Raw genomic sequence first — 19237 nt, 5'->3', positions numbered from 1 at the left:
TGCTGCATGATGAAATTCCTTCCAATTAGATTGAATGCATTTCTCTGTAAATTGGCAGATAGAATGTTTCTGTAGACTTCTGAATTCATTCTGCTGCTACCATCATGAATTACATAATCAATAAAGATTAGTGTGCCCATTACAGACGCAGCCCTACAACGCCAAGCCATAACATCACCTCCCTCATGCTTGATCAATGAGCTTGTATGTTTTGGATCATGAGCAGATCCTTTCTTTCTCCATACTTTGGACTGCAGACACACATGTTCCAAGTGTAACTAAAGGTCATGAATCACATAGATTTCTGAATCAAACACCTTGTATATCTACAGGTACTGTAGTTCCTGTTTTTTAATCTTTTGCCGGGTGACTCTTGCCTGTGTCAGCATTTAAACTGTATTGTTTCTTTCTTTTTCATCAAGAATTTTGGACTGTCGTTTCCATTTGTTGTAGTTTCATTTTCCCTTCTGCCATATTTTATTTTTTTCAAAGAACCCTTTTGTTTTTTGTTTTTTTATAATAAAGACAACAAGTGGAGTCCATCTACATTGAATTCGTCTATAATAATATCAACTAATCTTTGACAATCTAAGGTACATTAAACCATTGGTACATTGACCTAATCTAAGGTACATTAAACACTAAACATGTTCACACTGAAGCGCTTTAAACAGTCTGTTTTTGACACACCCACGTGTTAAATGCGGGCAACGCAATGATTGAAAAGCAGAAATACTCTGGTACACAAGGTGGTGCTCCACAACGTTCCGTTTCTGACACCTGCTTATCACTGAGAAGAAGAAGATGGCCAGGATTTACATCTTTGCAAAAAACCGTTCACATACGTTTTGCAAACTGGCTAACTGAAAATGGATGTTATGTATGGTAATGTAAGGTATTTGATGATTTGGCCACTGTAACAAAAACTACTTTAAAGATAAATTCTTAAAGTTCTAATTTTAAACAATATACTCTTTAAATAAGTACTGATTTGAATTAATGAAAAGTCACAGCAACAGCATTCACATACTTATGGGAAGACCCAGATTATTTTAAAAAAATTTTTAATAATTTTTTTTGGGGAGGGGTGGGTGGGGATAAGGCAACTATTGTTGACAACAATTCTCAATCAGAGAGCATACATTGTCACTCATAACATGCTGACCTACAAAACACTAACAACAGGGAGCATTACACAAGTGATGAACTTTTATTTTTGAAGTTTGACTGCTTTTTAACAATTCAATTCAATTCAATTCAATTTTATTTGTATAGCGCTTTTTACAATAGACATTGTCTCAAAGCAGCTTTACAGAAATATCAACATGGTATACAGATATTAAAGGTGCGAATTTATCCCAACTGAGCAAGCCACTGAGTGGCGACGGTGGCGAGGAAAAACTCCCTAAGATGTTTTAAGAGGAAGAAACCTTGAGAGGAACCCGACTCAGAAGGGAACCCATCCTCATCTGGGTAACAACAGTTAGTGTGAAAAAGTTCATTATGGATTTATATGAAGTCTGTATGGCGTTAGGAGCAGCCGTAGTCCCAGCAGTCTGGAATTAAAGAAGATTTGAGCTCCATCCAGAGGCAGAAAGGATCTGGATCTCTAGTATCTCCATAAATTCGTGTGTGGCTCGGCGAAAGGAGAGAGGGAGAAAAAAGATAATTATGACTGCGAAGTAGTAGAACAGAATCTAGTCAGGGTAGGCTTGAGTAAACAAATACGTTTTAAGCCTAGACTTAAACACTGAGACTGTGTCTGAGTCCCGAACACTAATAGGAAGACTGTTCCATAACTGTGGGGCTCTATAAGAGAAAGCTCTTCCCCCTGCTGTAGCCTTCACTATACGAGGTACCGTCAAATAGCCTGCATCTTTTGATCTAAGTAGGCGTGGCGGATCATATAAAACCAAAAGGTCGCTTAGATATTGTGGCGCGAGACCATTTACTGCTTTATAGGTTAATAAAAGTATTTTATAGTAAATGCGAGATTTTACTGGGAGCCAATGCAGTATTGATAATATCGGTGTGATGTGGTCGTATCTTCTGGTTCTAGTTAGGACTCTAGCAGCTGCATTCTGGACTAACTGGAGCTTATTTATATTCCTACTGGAACATCCAGAGAGTAAGGCATTACAGTAATCTAATCTAGAGGTGACGAATGCATGAACTAGTATTTCCGCATCATGTAGTGACAATATGTTTCTTATTTTAGAAATATTTCTGAGATGAAAGAAAGCTATCCTAGTAATATTATCTACATGAGCATCAAATGGTAGGCTGGAGTCAATAATCACTCCAAGGTCTTTAACTGCTGTACATGATGAAACAGAAAGACCATCCAGAGTAACCATGTGATCAGAAAGATTACTTCTAGCTACACGTGGGCCTAATAAAAGTATTTCTGTTTTATCAGAATTAAGTAGAAGGAAGTTAATTAACATCCAATGTCTAATGTCCTTTACACAATCCTCAACTTTACTAAGCTTCTGTCTGTCCTCTGGCTTTGCTGAAACATACAACTGTGTATCATCAGCATAACAGTGGAAGCTAATTCCATGTTTACAAATAATTTGACCTAGGGGTAGCATATATAAAGTAAAGAGCAGTGGGCCTAAACATAAATCAGTATTTCACTATAGAATAAGAATAACGCCTTTTCACTTTATTGACTCTACTAAAGTATTATGTAACAAGAATGAAATCAGAAATGCAGCTATTTGCTTCAATATCCTTTATTCTGTCGATATATTTGCATATAGTAATTTACTTTACTGAAAAATTAAAAGTTGAAACAAAAAACTAATTCCAGAAATTCCAGGACTGTAATACTAAAAAAACCCATCAACAACATGTATAGTATAATCACTCATACTGTATGTACAGTACTGTGAGGGTTCTAGTCCTCCCTCTCTCCTGCATTTGGCCACAAGTTCTCATCATCACCACATCTTATGTCTTCTCTGGCAATGCATCTTGGAATGTATCTTCTGGAATGTCTAATCCAAACCTGGCAGTCTTCAGGAGAAGTGTTTCCACACCCCGCATTCATGGCGGTCATAAACCTCCACGCAGAGAAAAACTTCTCTATGGGGTTTAGGAAGGGGGAGTATGGAGGCAGGCATAGTACTGACATCCTGGGATGACTGCAGCAGAGTGTTGGAATGCCACATTATCCCAGACAGCAATGAAGGTAAGGGAGTTTCTTGCCCCTCTCTCCTCCACTGGCACAAGTCAATTATGCTGGTCATCCAGAAAAGAAATGAGCCCCTCTGTATTGTAGGGGCCTAATAGTGATTTGTAATTGCAAACCATAATTGGACAGTGCTGCACACATTGTGATGTTAGCTCCTTTCTGGCCTGGGACATCCACGGTTTCTATCTGTCCAATCATGTTTATTCCCCTGCGGCGTGTTTTTGACAGGTTGAATCCAGCTTCATCCACAAAGATGAATGCATGTGCAGTTCGCCTGACTTCCATCTCCATTACTCTCTAAAATACAGTCGATCCACAGTTTTACAGTACTTTACATTATACATAACTGTGTATGTACCCTGTTTGGTTATTGAGCAGACATCTTACCTGGACATATTGACACTGGATACAGTACTCTCAAAGGTAAAGTGTACAACTGCTTCATCCTTATGTTTCTCTAGGACTCTGGCAATTGTCATTGTGTTGACTGTATTCACATTCCCAAGAATGATATTGTCTGTCCTGAATTTCCAGCAGTTTTATTGCATTGTTGCCAACTACCATGTCAACAATGGCAATTTCCTGCATATCTGATAATATTATGCCTCCCCCTCCTGTAGGAGGCAACATTTAGATCCTACTGAAAATCACAAAACATTCAATATATTTCAAAATGTCCGTATATGTAAAAATGTGAACATACAGATTTGGCCATTAAAAATACGCGTCAAAGGAAACGGGATCCTACGATTTCATGTATCACATGCATGCTACGGGCACAGGAAATACAAGACTAGTAGTGGGCAGTCTTATTTCATTTTAATAAACACGGCTTGCTAGTAGATACAGTATACACAAATATTATTTTACCAACCAAATGGTGCTGTTTCTTGTACTGAAGCCCATGATCTGCTCGTGCTTGGCCCTTGGATCTGTGAACCTCTCTCAGAACCATTTTGTACATTAAACGTTGTTGATCCTGAAAAAAATAGAATGTGTGGTCAGTTAGATTTAAGAAAAAATATTACATTTCTCATGAGCACCATCTAGTCCTGTCTTGCCAATGGAAACTTTTGTTTTTTTCGTAGATTAAAAGTTTTACTATTTAAAAACTGGTTTAAAGTGAACACAGAAGTCTACACACTGAAAAAAGCTCAGTGAATTTACGTAATTCAAATTCGTACATTGGTTCCACATGATTGAATTGAGTTACATTAACATAATTTGTTTTCGTACATCAGATATGATTTGATCATATATTTTCAATGCCCTGAATAGAATTAAACTTGAGGTGATGATTGAACCCTGGTTGCTGATGTTCTGCAACAGAACATAACACTGCATTATTCTACCACACACTGTTCACCCATGTTTATTTAATAATACTATAGTTATAGCACCTGTACTGTGTGAATCGATCAAAATTAAACCAAATATTCAAACATTTTATGTGTTCATTTAAACATGTGGCAACATTTATCAAATGTGTTGTTACAGAAAGAGTATATTCACAACGTGATTTACACATCATGACTATCACGGATACTCAGAGGTGGGTAGTAACGCACTACATTTACTACGTTATATTTACTTCAGTAATTTTTTAATAGTTAATAGGCCATACATATACTCTCAATCAATTTCATTTTTAATCACAGAAATCTACTTTTACTTCGCTACATTTGGTGCCGTTCCTCGGTTACTGTTAAATATTAATGAATATATGTAGTGTTAATAATTAGTTTAAATGACGTATAATGAGGTTGCGAGCCTCGCGATATGCTGCAGTGGAAACTGATCATGTTTTTAGCATCCTGGAGCGGGGGAAGAAGGGAGTGTGTCAGAGGACACACACACACACACACACACACACACACACACACACACACACACACACACACACACACACACACACACACACACACACACACACACACACACACACAGAGTTCTCCATGAAATCTGAAATTCAGGATTTTCCCTTGATTTTAATCAGACTCAAAGTAACTTGAGTAGTCTTCTCATCTTTACTTTATTACTCAAGTAATTATTAGTATTATTCCTTTACTTTCTTGCACTACTTTATCCCCACTGAACAGTTGCTCTACGAGGGTTCAGCTGTATATTACCATTGACCTACATGTTGAAAGCGTCTTGGCCAAAACAATAGCAGAAATTATCCACACCCAACCCCAAGCACAGGTGCAAATGGCCCATAACCCTAGGCACACACAAACCCAAAGTGTGCAGGCCATTTCACTGAACTACCCAAAAGATATTTCAAATGAAACTGCATGAAAAGTTTACAAAAACAAGAGACTAATAGAAAATCCAAAGACTCTATTTGCAGACCTCCAAAAGGATGGCAACCTGATTTTTTTTTACATGAATATAGCCCATGCATGGCACAGGGCCATAATTTCACACTTTCCCTCTGCTGAAAGAAAAGGCATCTGTGGGTGTTCCCAGCCAAAAATAAAAAATGAGGAAGACACAACAATTATCAGCATCAACATATACAACCCCAATTCCAAAAAAGTTGGGAGGCTGGGTAAAATGTACATAAAAACAGAATGCAGTGATTTGCAAATCTCATAAACCCATATGTTATTCACAATAGAACACAAGAAAACATATCAAATATTTAAACTGAGGAAATGTACTATTCTAAGGGTGAAATAAGGTAATTTTGAATTTGATGGCTGCAACATGTCTCAAAAAATGCCTATGGATTGGACAGCTTGCACATCTGACAGGTATATACAGGTATTAGGGCAACATATGCTTCCATCCAGATTCCATTCCATCTTTACTTATGAGAGAAGCTGCCTCTCTAAGATACACCTTTTATACCCAATCATGTTACTGACCTATTGCCAATTAACCTAATTGGTTGCAAATTGTTCTTCCAGCTGTTGCTTTTTAGTAACACTTACTTTTCTAGCCTTTTGTTGTCCCCAACTCTTGAGACATGTTACTACGGTAAATTCAAAATTGCCTTATTTTTTCCCTTAAAATGTTACATTTCATCCATGGGCTTTTTGAATAAAACTTCCTCAAGATCAAGGAAAGAGCACAGCAGGAGCCCATTACTAATGACCAACTCCTCACCCCAGAGGTGAGACTACTTGCTTCCACCTCCCCCTCAGATGAGCATAGAGATCCCCCAGCACTGAACAAACCAAAGACCCCCCTCCATACTGTTACTGCACTGACATGAGAAAGATTCACAGTGCTGTAACGGGAACCGGTACAGCTCAGTGAGATGACCCTCTCTATACCAGGGGTGCACAATTAGAATTCAAAGAGGTCCAGTGACTAATACTTTCTCCCTCCAAATGTTCAAACCATTAAAATGTCTAACGTGCGCATGATTTTGGGGCGTATGTTTTTCTTGTGTATGTATAGCTAATAGACAAAGTACTACACTTCAATAACATTTCAGCAATATTTATTGCACATTTTCAATGCAGACACATTAAACATGAGGTAAAATAAATATGCAGATTAATCATAAATAAACATAAGCATATCACAAATGTTCTCATTTCAAGCAAAACAAGACTGCATCTTCACAAAAAAATAACTAAAGTCCCTGTTGGGCAGTGAATGCATGGGGGAGGATTTTGGTGGACCGATCATACTGGGCTTTGAGTTCATTTATTTTGCATGCCCTCACCTCAGACTGCTGTGGATATGTTTGCTCAAAAGATCTGTGCTTTGTCTTGTAGTGGCACTTCACGTTGGCACTTATTTATTAGAGCCACGGTCTCTGAACATATAAGGCAGAGTGTTTTGACACTCACTGCAGGAAGGTTAAAGGCAAGGGAAAAAATAATAATAATGCATGGCCACTTAGGGCTTCCGTAGGATTGGGGTCAGCAACAAAGAATTCTTTGTGTTTTTGAAGAGGATGAATCCTGCAACTTTTTCGCCAGTTAGTTATTGGCACGTGGATCTCCCCTTCCCTCCCAACCATTATGATCTCTCAGCAGTGCTTCTCTTTGAGTAAAATTCTTTTGCCTTCATTTCGATATCATACACTGCAAATACATACAAATAGCTTGACCTGGATAGAATTTATATGACTCCCCAAGCTTCTGCTCCTCCCTTTCAGTTGATGGGCGAAAAGATGATAAGATTACTTAAAGATGATAATTGCTTATTAATCGCCCAGTACATTTGCATGTGAATCCAAAGCTACTCAAGCTACATTAAGTGAGCATATGTATTTTACTCCCTGGATTGCCCAATTAAATAAACTGTATTCCTTTTCTAAAAAAAAATGTCATTGTACAATAATGTTACAAAGCATTCTTTTATTTTTCGATCTACAGATGTGTAAAAGTTAAACTGGAAAATTAAATGGTAATTTAACACAACTGCACCTAATTCTGGACATTGCTTGATCTAAATATTCTACATAACAAATAAAAATCACAAACACAACACCTGTGAATAAAACTATTTTATATGTTAAATTAAAAAATATATAATATAGTTGTATTGAATATCTCTGCAGCTCATCAAAATTATAAATGGGGCATCCATCAACCGAAAGCATGCTGCAGAGTTAAAAAAAAAAAAAAAAAGTAGCATTTTTGTATTTAGATACTTCTGTTTCTGAGCGCTCCAAATCAATTTCAATATTAGTCCACCAGTTTGGTTGCAGCAAATTCTTTTGTTACTATTCAAAGGTTTTTATTCCAATCGGAGCCTGCTACGTGTTTTTATAAGTTGCGCAAACATTTTACATTATTACATCATTAAAATCAGCTTACTTGTGTTTGATCTGTTTGATTGTAGGACACTTCGAGGCTTCATATCCTCACCAAGGGCTTGTCTTCATCTTTATCTTCATCATGGTACTTTAGACCATGATGGAAACACTGACAACAAAGGTCTGGAGGAACCAAACGGTCCCTTGAAAAAAGTTCCTGGGATTAATTGTTTTGTGTAATTTCATTGGAAAATCAGCTTAAGTGAGCATATGCATTTTACTCCTGGATTGCCCAATTAAACAAACTGCATTCCTTCTGAATTAAAAAAAAAAAAAGTTTTTAAAATTGCAAACAATATAGTAACATATTTTTCCCTTAGCATGAACAATATTCGTTCAGTGTTCTGAAGATGGAAAAAGTCAATCTACATTTGGAATAGGCAGTGATTTCTGTCATTGTAAAATAATGTTACAAAGCATTTTTTTATTTTTCAATCTACAGTTAAATTAAAGTTAAACCGGAAAATTAAATGGTAGACTACACAACTGCACTTACTTCTGGACATTGCTTGATCTAAATATTCTAAATAATGAATAAAAATCACAAACATGGCACTCCTGAATAAAAAAAATTATATATTAAATAAAATATATATAATATAGTTGTCTTGAATAGCTCTGAGGGGCACCTCCAGGGTTGGGGGTTCGATTCCCACCGTGGCCCTGTGTGTGTGGAGTTTGTATGCTCTCCCCATGCTGCGGTCGAACAAATATAACAGGGTGATTGGCCTGTCCAAAGTGTCCGTAGTGTATGAATGGGTGTGTTATTATGCCCTGTGATGGATTGGCACCCTGTCCAGGGTGTACCCTGCCTTGTGCCCAATGCTCCCTGGGATAGGCTCCAGGTTTCCCTGTGACGATGAAAAGGATAAGTGGTATAGAAGATGGATGGATGGATGAATAGCTCTGCAGAATTTATATATATATATATATATATATATATATATATATATATATATATATATATATATATATATATATATAAAATATATATATATATATATATATATATATATATATATATATATATATATATATATATATATATATATAAATGGGGCATCCATCAACTGAAAGCAGGCTGTCAGAGTTAAAATTATCATTTTTGTATTTAGTTACTTCTGTTTCTGAATAAATAAGCATTATGTCATCACACATGCGTAAACCTCACAAGATAAATACGTAAGTTATCTCTTACCAACTTCATACAATATGATGGAATTAAAAAGTAAAATAAAATAATGTGTTTTAATGTTGGTGACAATGATGACAAATGTTTATTTTTTTCCATTGGTTTTTAGTGACATTATTGCAGCCACTGATAAACTCACCAGCCACAATGATGAACTGACTTCAGCTTCTGTGAAAAAACAGCTATGGCATGAACATCAAGTAGACATCAGTGAGTGATGCATTGAATGGAAGTATATGAAAACCCAACACTGTCAGATTATCAGAGACAAAAACAGAGAGATACGTCTCCAGCAAGAGCAAAAATGGATCAACAAGAAGGAGATGTTTCATGACGACATCTTCACAGATGAAACAACAGTGGCTTTGGAAGGCTTTGCCACCATGTCGTTCCATAAGACAGGGAGACATGTCACCAAACCAAAGCCAAACCACTGAAAGTTCATATGTGGGGAGCAATATCGAGACTACGACCAGGGCCTATTGCAATCTTCGAAGGGATAATGGATCGAGACTCCCACGGAATCCCCTGATATGAATCCAATTGAGATGGTGTGGCACGCTATGAAGGAGTACATTCGGAAGAAGGCTAAACCGACAACAAAGTCTGACTTGGTTGCTGACATTTATGACATAAATTCTGGTTTGAGGAGCTGACAGAAACGGCATGCAATAATTATATCAACAGACTGTTTAAAGTTCTTCGAGCCGTGGGTGAGGGTCAGGGTGGACACACTGGCATGTAGCAGATCATTTCCAAACTTTCAGTAACTTTACTTTGTACATTATGTATCCTGTTTAGATTTACTGAAAAAAAAACCTCAAACATGACTTAACAATAATTTGGGATTGTAGTATATTACTACATTAAAGATTAAATACATAGAGTTGACCCATTTGTGTTATGTCATACTTTGCTTTGCAGACATTATTATTATTCTAAAATGTGAAAAAATATTTTTAATAAGTAAGTGTTTCAAAACTTTTGACAGGTAGTGTACTTAAAAAACTTGATTTAACTTTACCTTTGTTAAATAAACTTTGTTTCTTTTGAACAATGCAGAAATATGTGTTAAAAAAAACCCTTTCATTTTAATAAAGATAAAATCATGGTGCATTGAACACTCACTCCCATGAAGCACTGAGAATGACCTAATTGAGTCAGTGTTCCTACACTCTCAAATTACTTAAATATTATATACCTTAATATTTTGGTAAAATGGTAAATGTTCTGCACTTATATAGTGCTTTTATCCAAAGCGCTTTACACTGTGTCTCATTCAACCATTCACACACACACTCACACACTACTGGTAGCAGAGCTGTCATGCAAGGCGCTAACGTGCCATCAGGAGCAACTTGGGATTCAGTGTCTTGCCCAAGGACACTTCCTCATGTGGAGTCACGTGGGCAGGGAATTGAACCACCAACCCTACAATTAGTGGACAACCCGCTCTACCACCTGAGACACAGCCGCCAAATTTCACAATAAACATAATATATTATGTTTGATGTATGAAAACAAATTATGTTATGGATATGGGAACATGAATATGGGAAATGTGGAGAGGTAGTGAAGCCAAAATGCTGTAGTTGGAGTAAGTTGTAGTGGAGCAAGTCACAGTGTTGCATATTGGGAAAAGAAAAGATTAGTAACATTTATAGTATGAGTGATAAATTCAACATATGAGATTAAGTCAAAAACAGAAAGGATTCAGGTAATTAAGACAGCAACACAGCCACATCATACAATAGGTCAAATATTTAATTTTCTGGCCAGAACCATATTTTGTCAATTAAATACAAACTCTACATTTCGAAATGCAAAAAACTTTCAATATACACTAACTCTATCAAAACAGTGCAAACCCGGTTCAAAATCCAATCATTCGGTCAAAATACTAGCACTAGTTTTCTATCCAACAGGTACATATAGTCAATCATAGCGCAATGACTAACAAAAATACTAACAGTTGGTTATTGTCATGTTATTATAAAAACAGTGTTATTGTCATGTTTCAGTTCTACCTGTATAGAACATACAGTATGAAATGCATTTAAAAAAAAATAAAAAATTCAGTCAGCTGTAAACCACTCTACATTTTTAGTGTGTGTGAATCCGTGGTGCATTAGATAGTATGTATACAACATAGTATCTAAAAGTAAAGGAGACATCAATACTTTATAGAATGTACAACTGAGAAAAAAAACAGTAAGTGACAGAATTGTTGCAGTAAAGGCTTTATTAGCAATATGAAACTGCTGTCAGTGATCAAAACAAAACAAAAAAGACAAACATACAGTATTTTTTTTTTTACAGCATTTGGCAGACCTGCTTAACCAGAGCAACTTACATTTTTATTTCATTTACTCATCTAAGCAGTTGAGGGTTAAGGGCCTTGATCAAGGACCCAACAGTGGCAGGTTGGTGGTGCTGGGGTTTGAACTCACGACCTTCAGAGCAGTAGTCCAACACCTTAACCACTGAGCTACCACTGTCCACATACATAGCCTTTAGTTCAAAAGTACAGTCCTGTTCTAATCTATATGATCTTCAGCATTTGGCCAGATGTTCTCATCCACATCACATCTTATGTTGTATCTCGCCATACACCTTGGATAGAAATGCTTGGCATGCGTTATCCACCCCTGGCAGTCTTCAACTGACATGTCTCTGCAGCCAGCATCCATTGCATCCAGCAGGGACAGTTGGTCATGTGGCCGATGATCATAGACTTTCCACCTCCAGGCAGAAACAAATTTCTCAATGGGGTTGATCAGAGGAGAGTATAGAGTAAGAAAAAAGGGAAAACATTCTTGGACGGGCTGCAAACCACTTTGTAATTGCATGTGAATGGTGGAAAGCTACATTGTTCCATGCAATCACAAATGTCCTTATGTTTCCTCCCACCTGTTCTGCTTCTGGCACCAGTTGTGGTGGAGCTCATCTAAAAACAAAAGAAGGCGCTCCGTGTTATAGGGACCAATCTGACTTTTCTGCAGGACCAAACCAGCACTATGCAGGTCAACAACCCTCATTTTCTTTGTGTTGAAAGCTCTTTGATTCTGCCAATGGAGATAGATTTCTATAAGACAGGTAAGAAGTTTCATTAAGTTTTTGAGTAGAAATTTTAATAATTATGTGCATTTTTTAATAGAAAATCCAGTAATCATGGAGTTCACTGTATGAATGGTGGAATGGTATTTATGTCATTAATGGGGATCCAAAATCTGCGACTGCTGAAAGTTTCACTGAAATTCCAAAATACAAATAGTTGAAGCAGTTTGGATCTTATTTTTCTGTAGCATAAACAGAGACCACTGACTGAGTGACCATGTTAGTAAGCACAGACTGACATACAAAGATAAGAGAGAGATTAAAGGGAGAAGAGGAGATTCACAGCTTTGGGCATGATTCTCGTTTGTTTAAAGGAATACTAATTTAACAAACAGTTTGCAGCTTCAGTTACTATAAGACTGCCTTTGAATCGTGTTTTCTGGACGAGTGCAGACAAGGCCTTTAGAATAGATATTCCTCCTGCAGTTTAGTTTGATGGTGATTTCAATGATGAAAGTGAAAACATGTGCAATGCTACTGTGTATTACTGATTGATTTGACTGATTTTACACCACTGAGAGAGGTAAGCATTTCTCGCCATGCAGTCTCAGCGGAGAGATAAGTGGGACATTTCTTTGCAGCCATATCACACGTGGCGATCAGCCTAAGAGAGAGATGAAAGATTCTTTCTTTTACAGTCCATCCTCTAAAGTTAAAAACAGCCGAGAGACTGGACAAAGGCTGGTGAATTCCTTTTGTTAGTGTGCAGGGGTGATGTATACTTATCCTGCTATAAAAGTACTTTTTATAAAAGTGCACCCCTATCTGTGGATGCATAGTACCTACAAAAATAATCACAAATATAGCCTCAAGTGACTCCTCACAAATAGTTTCTCCAGTGGCCAGTTCTTGCCAAGATACAGAGAATAATAAAGAGACCATACATGTACATAATTATCAAGTTTTGTGATGATAGCTCAGTGCTAATTGTTTAAAATGCCTGTTGAAAGCCGATTGGCTTAAAGTGGCCATACTTTTGATGTAATGATCATTTTTAGTGATTATTTACAGATTAGCAGATTGATGCAGCACACCAAATTTCAGCTCAATTGGACTTTTGGTTTCTGAAAAACAGCTATTTGAACTCAACTCTGAATATGAATAGCGCCCCCAAGTAGCCAGTTTGAGTGAGATTGTATCAGCTAATAGTAGGTCTCTCCCTGAAACTATGAAAGTACACCTCCCTGTTTCATGATGATAGCTTAATGGGAACCTTGTGAAATACCTGCTAAATATCTGCTAAAGATTGGCTGATGGTGGCCATGTTTTGTCAGTGATTAAGGGAAAATCAAGAAAAATCCACTTACTGATTAGCACATAGAAGATTGAGGTGGTTTGCATGTTTCATATCACTAATTGGTTTTGACAGATCTAGGTCAAAGGTCATCAGTAATTATCATCAGTCATAATTATCTGAAAGATGTATGTCATAAATTCATAAATTTGTATATGTGTAAATGATAGTACTGTTCCCACACACATGCAAACATACACATTTATACATCCACAAACGCACATACACTGTAAATTCTTAAAGTAATAAGCCCCCCATATCTACTGACGCCCCCATTCCCACACCCACATCCACACATACATCCACTTACACCCACACAGACATACATACACACACATAATAAGTTCCACACATTCCCTATAAATTTCACATTCTGGAAGTCTGCCAAGAGATTTCACATCTTCAGAAATCCAAAGTATTAAAAAACTTCCAAGCACTCCTTCAAAATTTTAAAATACCATGGACTTTTCAGCAGGTAAGATGATGTATTTTTAAAATGTTAAATTTAAATTGTATTTGAATATTTGTCATTTTGCATTTTGATATTAACCTATACATTATTTTATAATATTAAATATTCAAAATGTGTCCAGTTTCAAAAGAGATGTCTGTCTATTTATCCAGTAATTTATGTATTCTGGTATTCTTCTATACCTAAAGTTTAATTTTCAATTTTTTTTAAAAATACAGAGCAAGACCAAACTATGCCAATCTGATTCTAGTGTCTAGGAAATTGTGGAAAATTGTGGCAATCGTACTAGGTAATTTTGTCTCTTAGAACTGTGTAGTGAGCTAAAATGTAACTGGTAAGTTACTAAGAGAATATTTTATTTGTTTACTGATTCTTTTAGATGTTGTAATTAAAATAAGTACACCCCATGGAAATTGTTGGCTTTTTGACAAATTTGGACAATCAAACATTTGATCATCTTCGAAACAGTGCTTATTAATGAAGTTGATATACTTGAACAAAACCACGAGGAAAATGTGCTTTTACAATCATTTCTTCAACAGAAATATCAATAGATGTGATATTCTTATGTGGAAAAAGAAAGTACATCCTTGGTCTCAGAAGCTAGTATTGCCCCCTTTAGCAGAAATATCTTCTTGTAGACGTTTTGCATAATTGTCTACCAGGCTTGCTGGAATTTTTGACCACTCTTCCATGCAATATTCTTTCAGTTGCAAGATGTTTGAGGGTTTTCTTGCATGTACTGCTCATTTCAAATACCCTGATAACATTTTAATGTGATTCAAATCCAGGCTTGACTAGGCCAGTCGACAACCCTCCATTTCTTATTTTTGAGCCATTCCTTGGTGGATTTTCTGGTGTGCTTAGAATCATTATCCTGTTGAAATGTCCACTTTCGGTTCAACTTTTGAACAGATGGCTCCACAATCTTCAAGCACTTTGATACGATGCAGAATTCATAGTTGAATCAATGAATGTAAGCTGTCCAGTCCCTGAGCCAGCGAAGAAACCCCAAACGATAACATTTCCACTCCCATGCTTCACAGTTGGTATGAGGTTCTTCTCCTGAAAAGCTCTCTTTGCTCTGCGCCAAACATGTCTGTTGTTACTGTGGCCAAACAACTCTATCTTTGATTTGTCTGTCCTGAGAACATTATTCCAAAAGGCCTGGTCTTTGCCTATATGCTCATTGACAAACTGTAGTCTTGCAAAGGCTTTTTCCTGGCACGCCTCCCATATGGGTCAAATTTGTGAAATTTTAGGGTTCTTGGAGAAAAACTGGCAGTCATTTGAAATCTGTGCCATTTGTAGAAGATTTTCCTTACAGTGGAATGATGTATTTCAAATAATTTGGAGATCTTTTAAAATCCCTTTCCAGACTCATAGGCATCCACAACGTTTTTTCTGAAGGCCTTGCAAACTCACTTACATTTACAGAAGTGCTTTGAAGTCTATCGATAAATACACTTGCTCTCTTCAATGCAGTTGGTACATGACCAGATGCTATGTAGCCATTGATGATAGTCATAATGAAGGGGAGGAGGTCTTGTGAGATGGCCTGGAGCATTGTGGAAGGGATTGGAGCTAATGCACAGGTGGTAGGATTGCAGGACAAGATGACCTGCAGGATCTCTTCTGTTGCTAGATTAGAAAAATGTGCCAGTGAAGTAGAAGGGGAATCCTTAGTGGGTAGTGTAGGAGTTGGGGTAGAAGTGAAGGTCTGTCAGATTTTTTCAATCTTCCCATCAGACTCTTTAGAGCTTGGCAAGATGACACCACATACCTCGATATCAAAGGGAACACCAGACACTAGAGATGAGAGGGGTATAAATAAGACAGGTTCCACCTGCACTCTCTAAGCAGGTTCCAATCACTGGCACCCAATCTTGAAAGCCTGATTCTAATTTTATGGATTTGAAGGTGTAAAAATGTAGGGTGTAAACACTGGCTGGGCCACAGACCTCTCTAAAGCGTCATTTTGTAATTTTATCAGCCACTTCAGTATTATTTGGTCCTGGCATATAGACAAGAATCACCATAATCGGCCCAAACTCCAGGGGTAAATAGAAGGGTCTTATTGCAACCGAAATAATCTCATAATCACGGGTGCAACTCTTGTCCAATATTTTATATTGCGTTGCCCAGTTGTTGTTCAATAGTCCACCGCCAATTGATTTTCCCGCTGCTCTATTGTCCTGATCCACTCTAATAAGGGTATAACCATCCAGGTCAATATTGCAGTTATTCTCTGTCAACCAAGTTTCTGTTAGGCATATTAAGTTACTGCACTTAAACAAATCTTCTGTCTTAACCCTAATAGTTAGTTCATCAAGTTTGTTATTTAGGGAGCAAACGAAAGAGTAATCACAGGAAGAGGGTGACGGGCGCCTCGTCTGCACAATCTGTTTTCAATGCCACCCCTTGAGCCCCGTTTCTTTATTTTACCTTTATGTTCTGTCACTTTCCTTTGTCCCCCCTTTAATATGAATAGAAAATGTCTAGCAATGCAGGTGTTCCCAAGGAGTGTCGATGCTCTCTTAGTGACAGTAAAAATTCCTGAAAAAAAATTCTTTCCTTTGACAAGTGGAGACCATATTGTTAGTCAACAACTGATTAGCTAACGGTGTTTTCGAAGTAATTAAATTATGATTAAAAATTCAGGTAGATATTAGCAGAATGATGCAGCACATCACATGTCAGCGCAAAAGGACTTTTGGGGCAGCCTATTGATAACCCAACCTCCTGCAGATGTCTTAAGATCCTTGTACTGACCATGTCTTTCAAATTCACAATTGTGACAATTGTCCAAAATTCTAGGACTAGGTTTTGCATATTATGCAAATTTTCACAAATTTAAGTAGGCAGACCTAAAGGCCACAAAAAGGCAATATGTGTTTGTGCAAATAAATTAAGATTAACAAGAATATTCACTGTGCACTATACACACTATTTTCCAAGAGATTTGCTTGCTTTTGTGTTCACAAAAATGAAGTTTCTCAGTATGCACATGACTGAGGACCTCTCCTGGACTCTCAATACCACCTGCCAAGTCAAGAAGGCCCAGCAGCACCTCCACTTCCTGAACAGTTCTGAACAGCTGTCTCACTGTGTGGTACAGGAACTGCACAACCTTTGACCACAAGACCCTACAGTGAACTGTGAGGCAGAGGGAAGATTCAGTACTACTGCACACTGCCCTTTACATAGTTGCATCAATCACTTTACACTATGGGACTCATTTTTGCTGCAAGTATTACTGCTATAGCCTAATTGTGCTACTACATTACACAATAGCTTACAGTTACTCCACGTTACAATACATGTTCTGCGTATCTATTGTCCTATATATTTACTTTCTTGCGTATTTATTGTTTTGTTCTATGTATATATTGTTTTGCACACTGGGGGCTCGAGCCCCTGCCTTTTTTCTAGTGCAGTAGTATTGAGTCTTACTGGGTTAGTGCATGTGCAATGGTATGAGACTTACTGGGTTAGGTGTTTGGCTAGCCCAGGTCAGTAAAAGCACAATGCCAAACAGTCAGAGGTGGCAGAAAATGAAAGAAAAACTGAAGAAGGAGGCATCAAAAGGGACATTTGAGACTAAAAAGCCAGTTCAGCAAAATATAAGTGCTGCTGCCAACAGAAAATTTAATTATGAAATGAATAGTTTTACTGGCTTTACAGTAAGTGACATACAGTAGGCGTGTCACTACATTTGTCGATGGTAATACATTTCATAATGTTTAAATTTTCTTTTAAAGATTCTTTGGATTAATCTCTTCACTAAAAGTTGCTGTTTTGTTGTAATTATTTCTATAAATGTAAAAAAAATAAAATTAGATTATATTAGTAGTATCATTCTCATATTCATTATTGTGACCGCAATGGCGGCTGTGGCTCAGGTGGTAGAGTGGGTTATCCACTAATCGTAGGGTTGTTGGTTCGATTCCCAGCCCATGTGAATCCATATGCTGAAGTGTCCTTTGGCAAGACACTGAACCCCAAATTGCTCCTTGTTAGCACCTTGCATGGCAGCTCTGCTACCATTGGAGTGTGTGTGTTAATGGGTGAATAAGACACAGTGTAAAGTGCTTTGGATAAACGCGCTATATATGTGCAGACCATTTACCACACACAGTCTGTTTAGAATGTCAACTAGGGTGTTAAGAATATGTAGTTAAATTAAAGGTAGTAAAGTAGTAAAATTAGCTCTTTGGTGATATAGCCCTTTTGTTTTTTACTTTTGAGCCCTTGCCCCTGAAGAACTCTTTGCATGTCCCTGGTTTATTATTATTTTTAATGAAAAACACAGCAACAACAAAACAGTACAATGACAAACTCGCTTATATTAAACCAAATCTTCCACCATCGTCTTGTCAGTCAGCTCACCTCACTCTCGTCACATGCTAAATGAAATCTGACTCCTGCTGATCTGTGCTACAACTCTGAATCATTCGGCTCATGCTGAATTGAGCAGATGTGTTCAGTTTTTAATTGCAGTTCCATTCTGTAACTGAACTAAATTATTTTTATTACTATATAAAAGCAAAACGACAATGGGGTCGGTGCTGCTAAGATAACTGGACAGGGAAGCTGTTAAGATAACTGGTCAGTGGACCACAGGTTCACCCTAAAGACCAAACTCATTCCTAAGGTTTATGCCAGCACTGCCATAAAATTCCTTAGGACCTCTGGATGCAGCAGCAGTGGCTGAAACAAAGAAAAGTCACAAAGACACATCCAAATCCATTCATACATATGTTTCGAATTCTGAAAGTCGACATAAACTGTGACACATCCACTTCACAGTCTTGTAAAGAACAGTTTATGTTAATGGAAAATGACACAACAGTTTATATGAGCTGACCTATTAACAGTTTATATAAGCTGACCTATTGTCATATAAATGAATGCATGGGTGATAGTTCAACTGCTTCTTATCATATTTGGACTCTGTTTTCAGCACAATGCTTATAATATTTTTCAACAGGTTTTAAAAAGAAATAATGTATAGGCAAATTTTAGACCACCAATTTTGTACTTTTACACTATGCAAAAGTTTTCCACACTAGGGTTGGGCTACACTGTGACCACTTCTGGCATCAATAGCCAGTCATGTTGCTGGAATGGAAAGGTGCCAGATTACAATCACCTCCTTATCAGAAAGGGATTAAAGGCATCTC

General features: G+C 37.3%; 1 pseudogene; it reads left to right on the top strand.

Moving 5' to 3' along the window:
- Positions 1 to 9123: 9123 nt before the first annotated feature.
- Positions 9124 to 9916, top strand: LOC124628736 (uncharacterized; annotated as a pseudogene).
- Positions 9917 to 19237: the final 9321 nt, after the last annotated feature.

Source organism: Ictalurus punctatus, chromosome 12 (genome assembly GCF_001660625.3).
Source record: "Ictalurus punctatus breed USDA103 chromosome 12, Coco_2.0, whole genome shotgun sequence".
In the NCBI taxonomy this organism is placed as follows: Eukaryota; Metazoa; Chordata; class Actinopteri; order Siluriformes; family Ictaluridae; genus Ictalurus; species Ictalurus punctatus.
The sequence above is the reverse complement of the archived record's forward strand: the minus strand, read 5'-3'. Positions and strand labels throughout refer to the sequence as shown.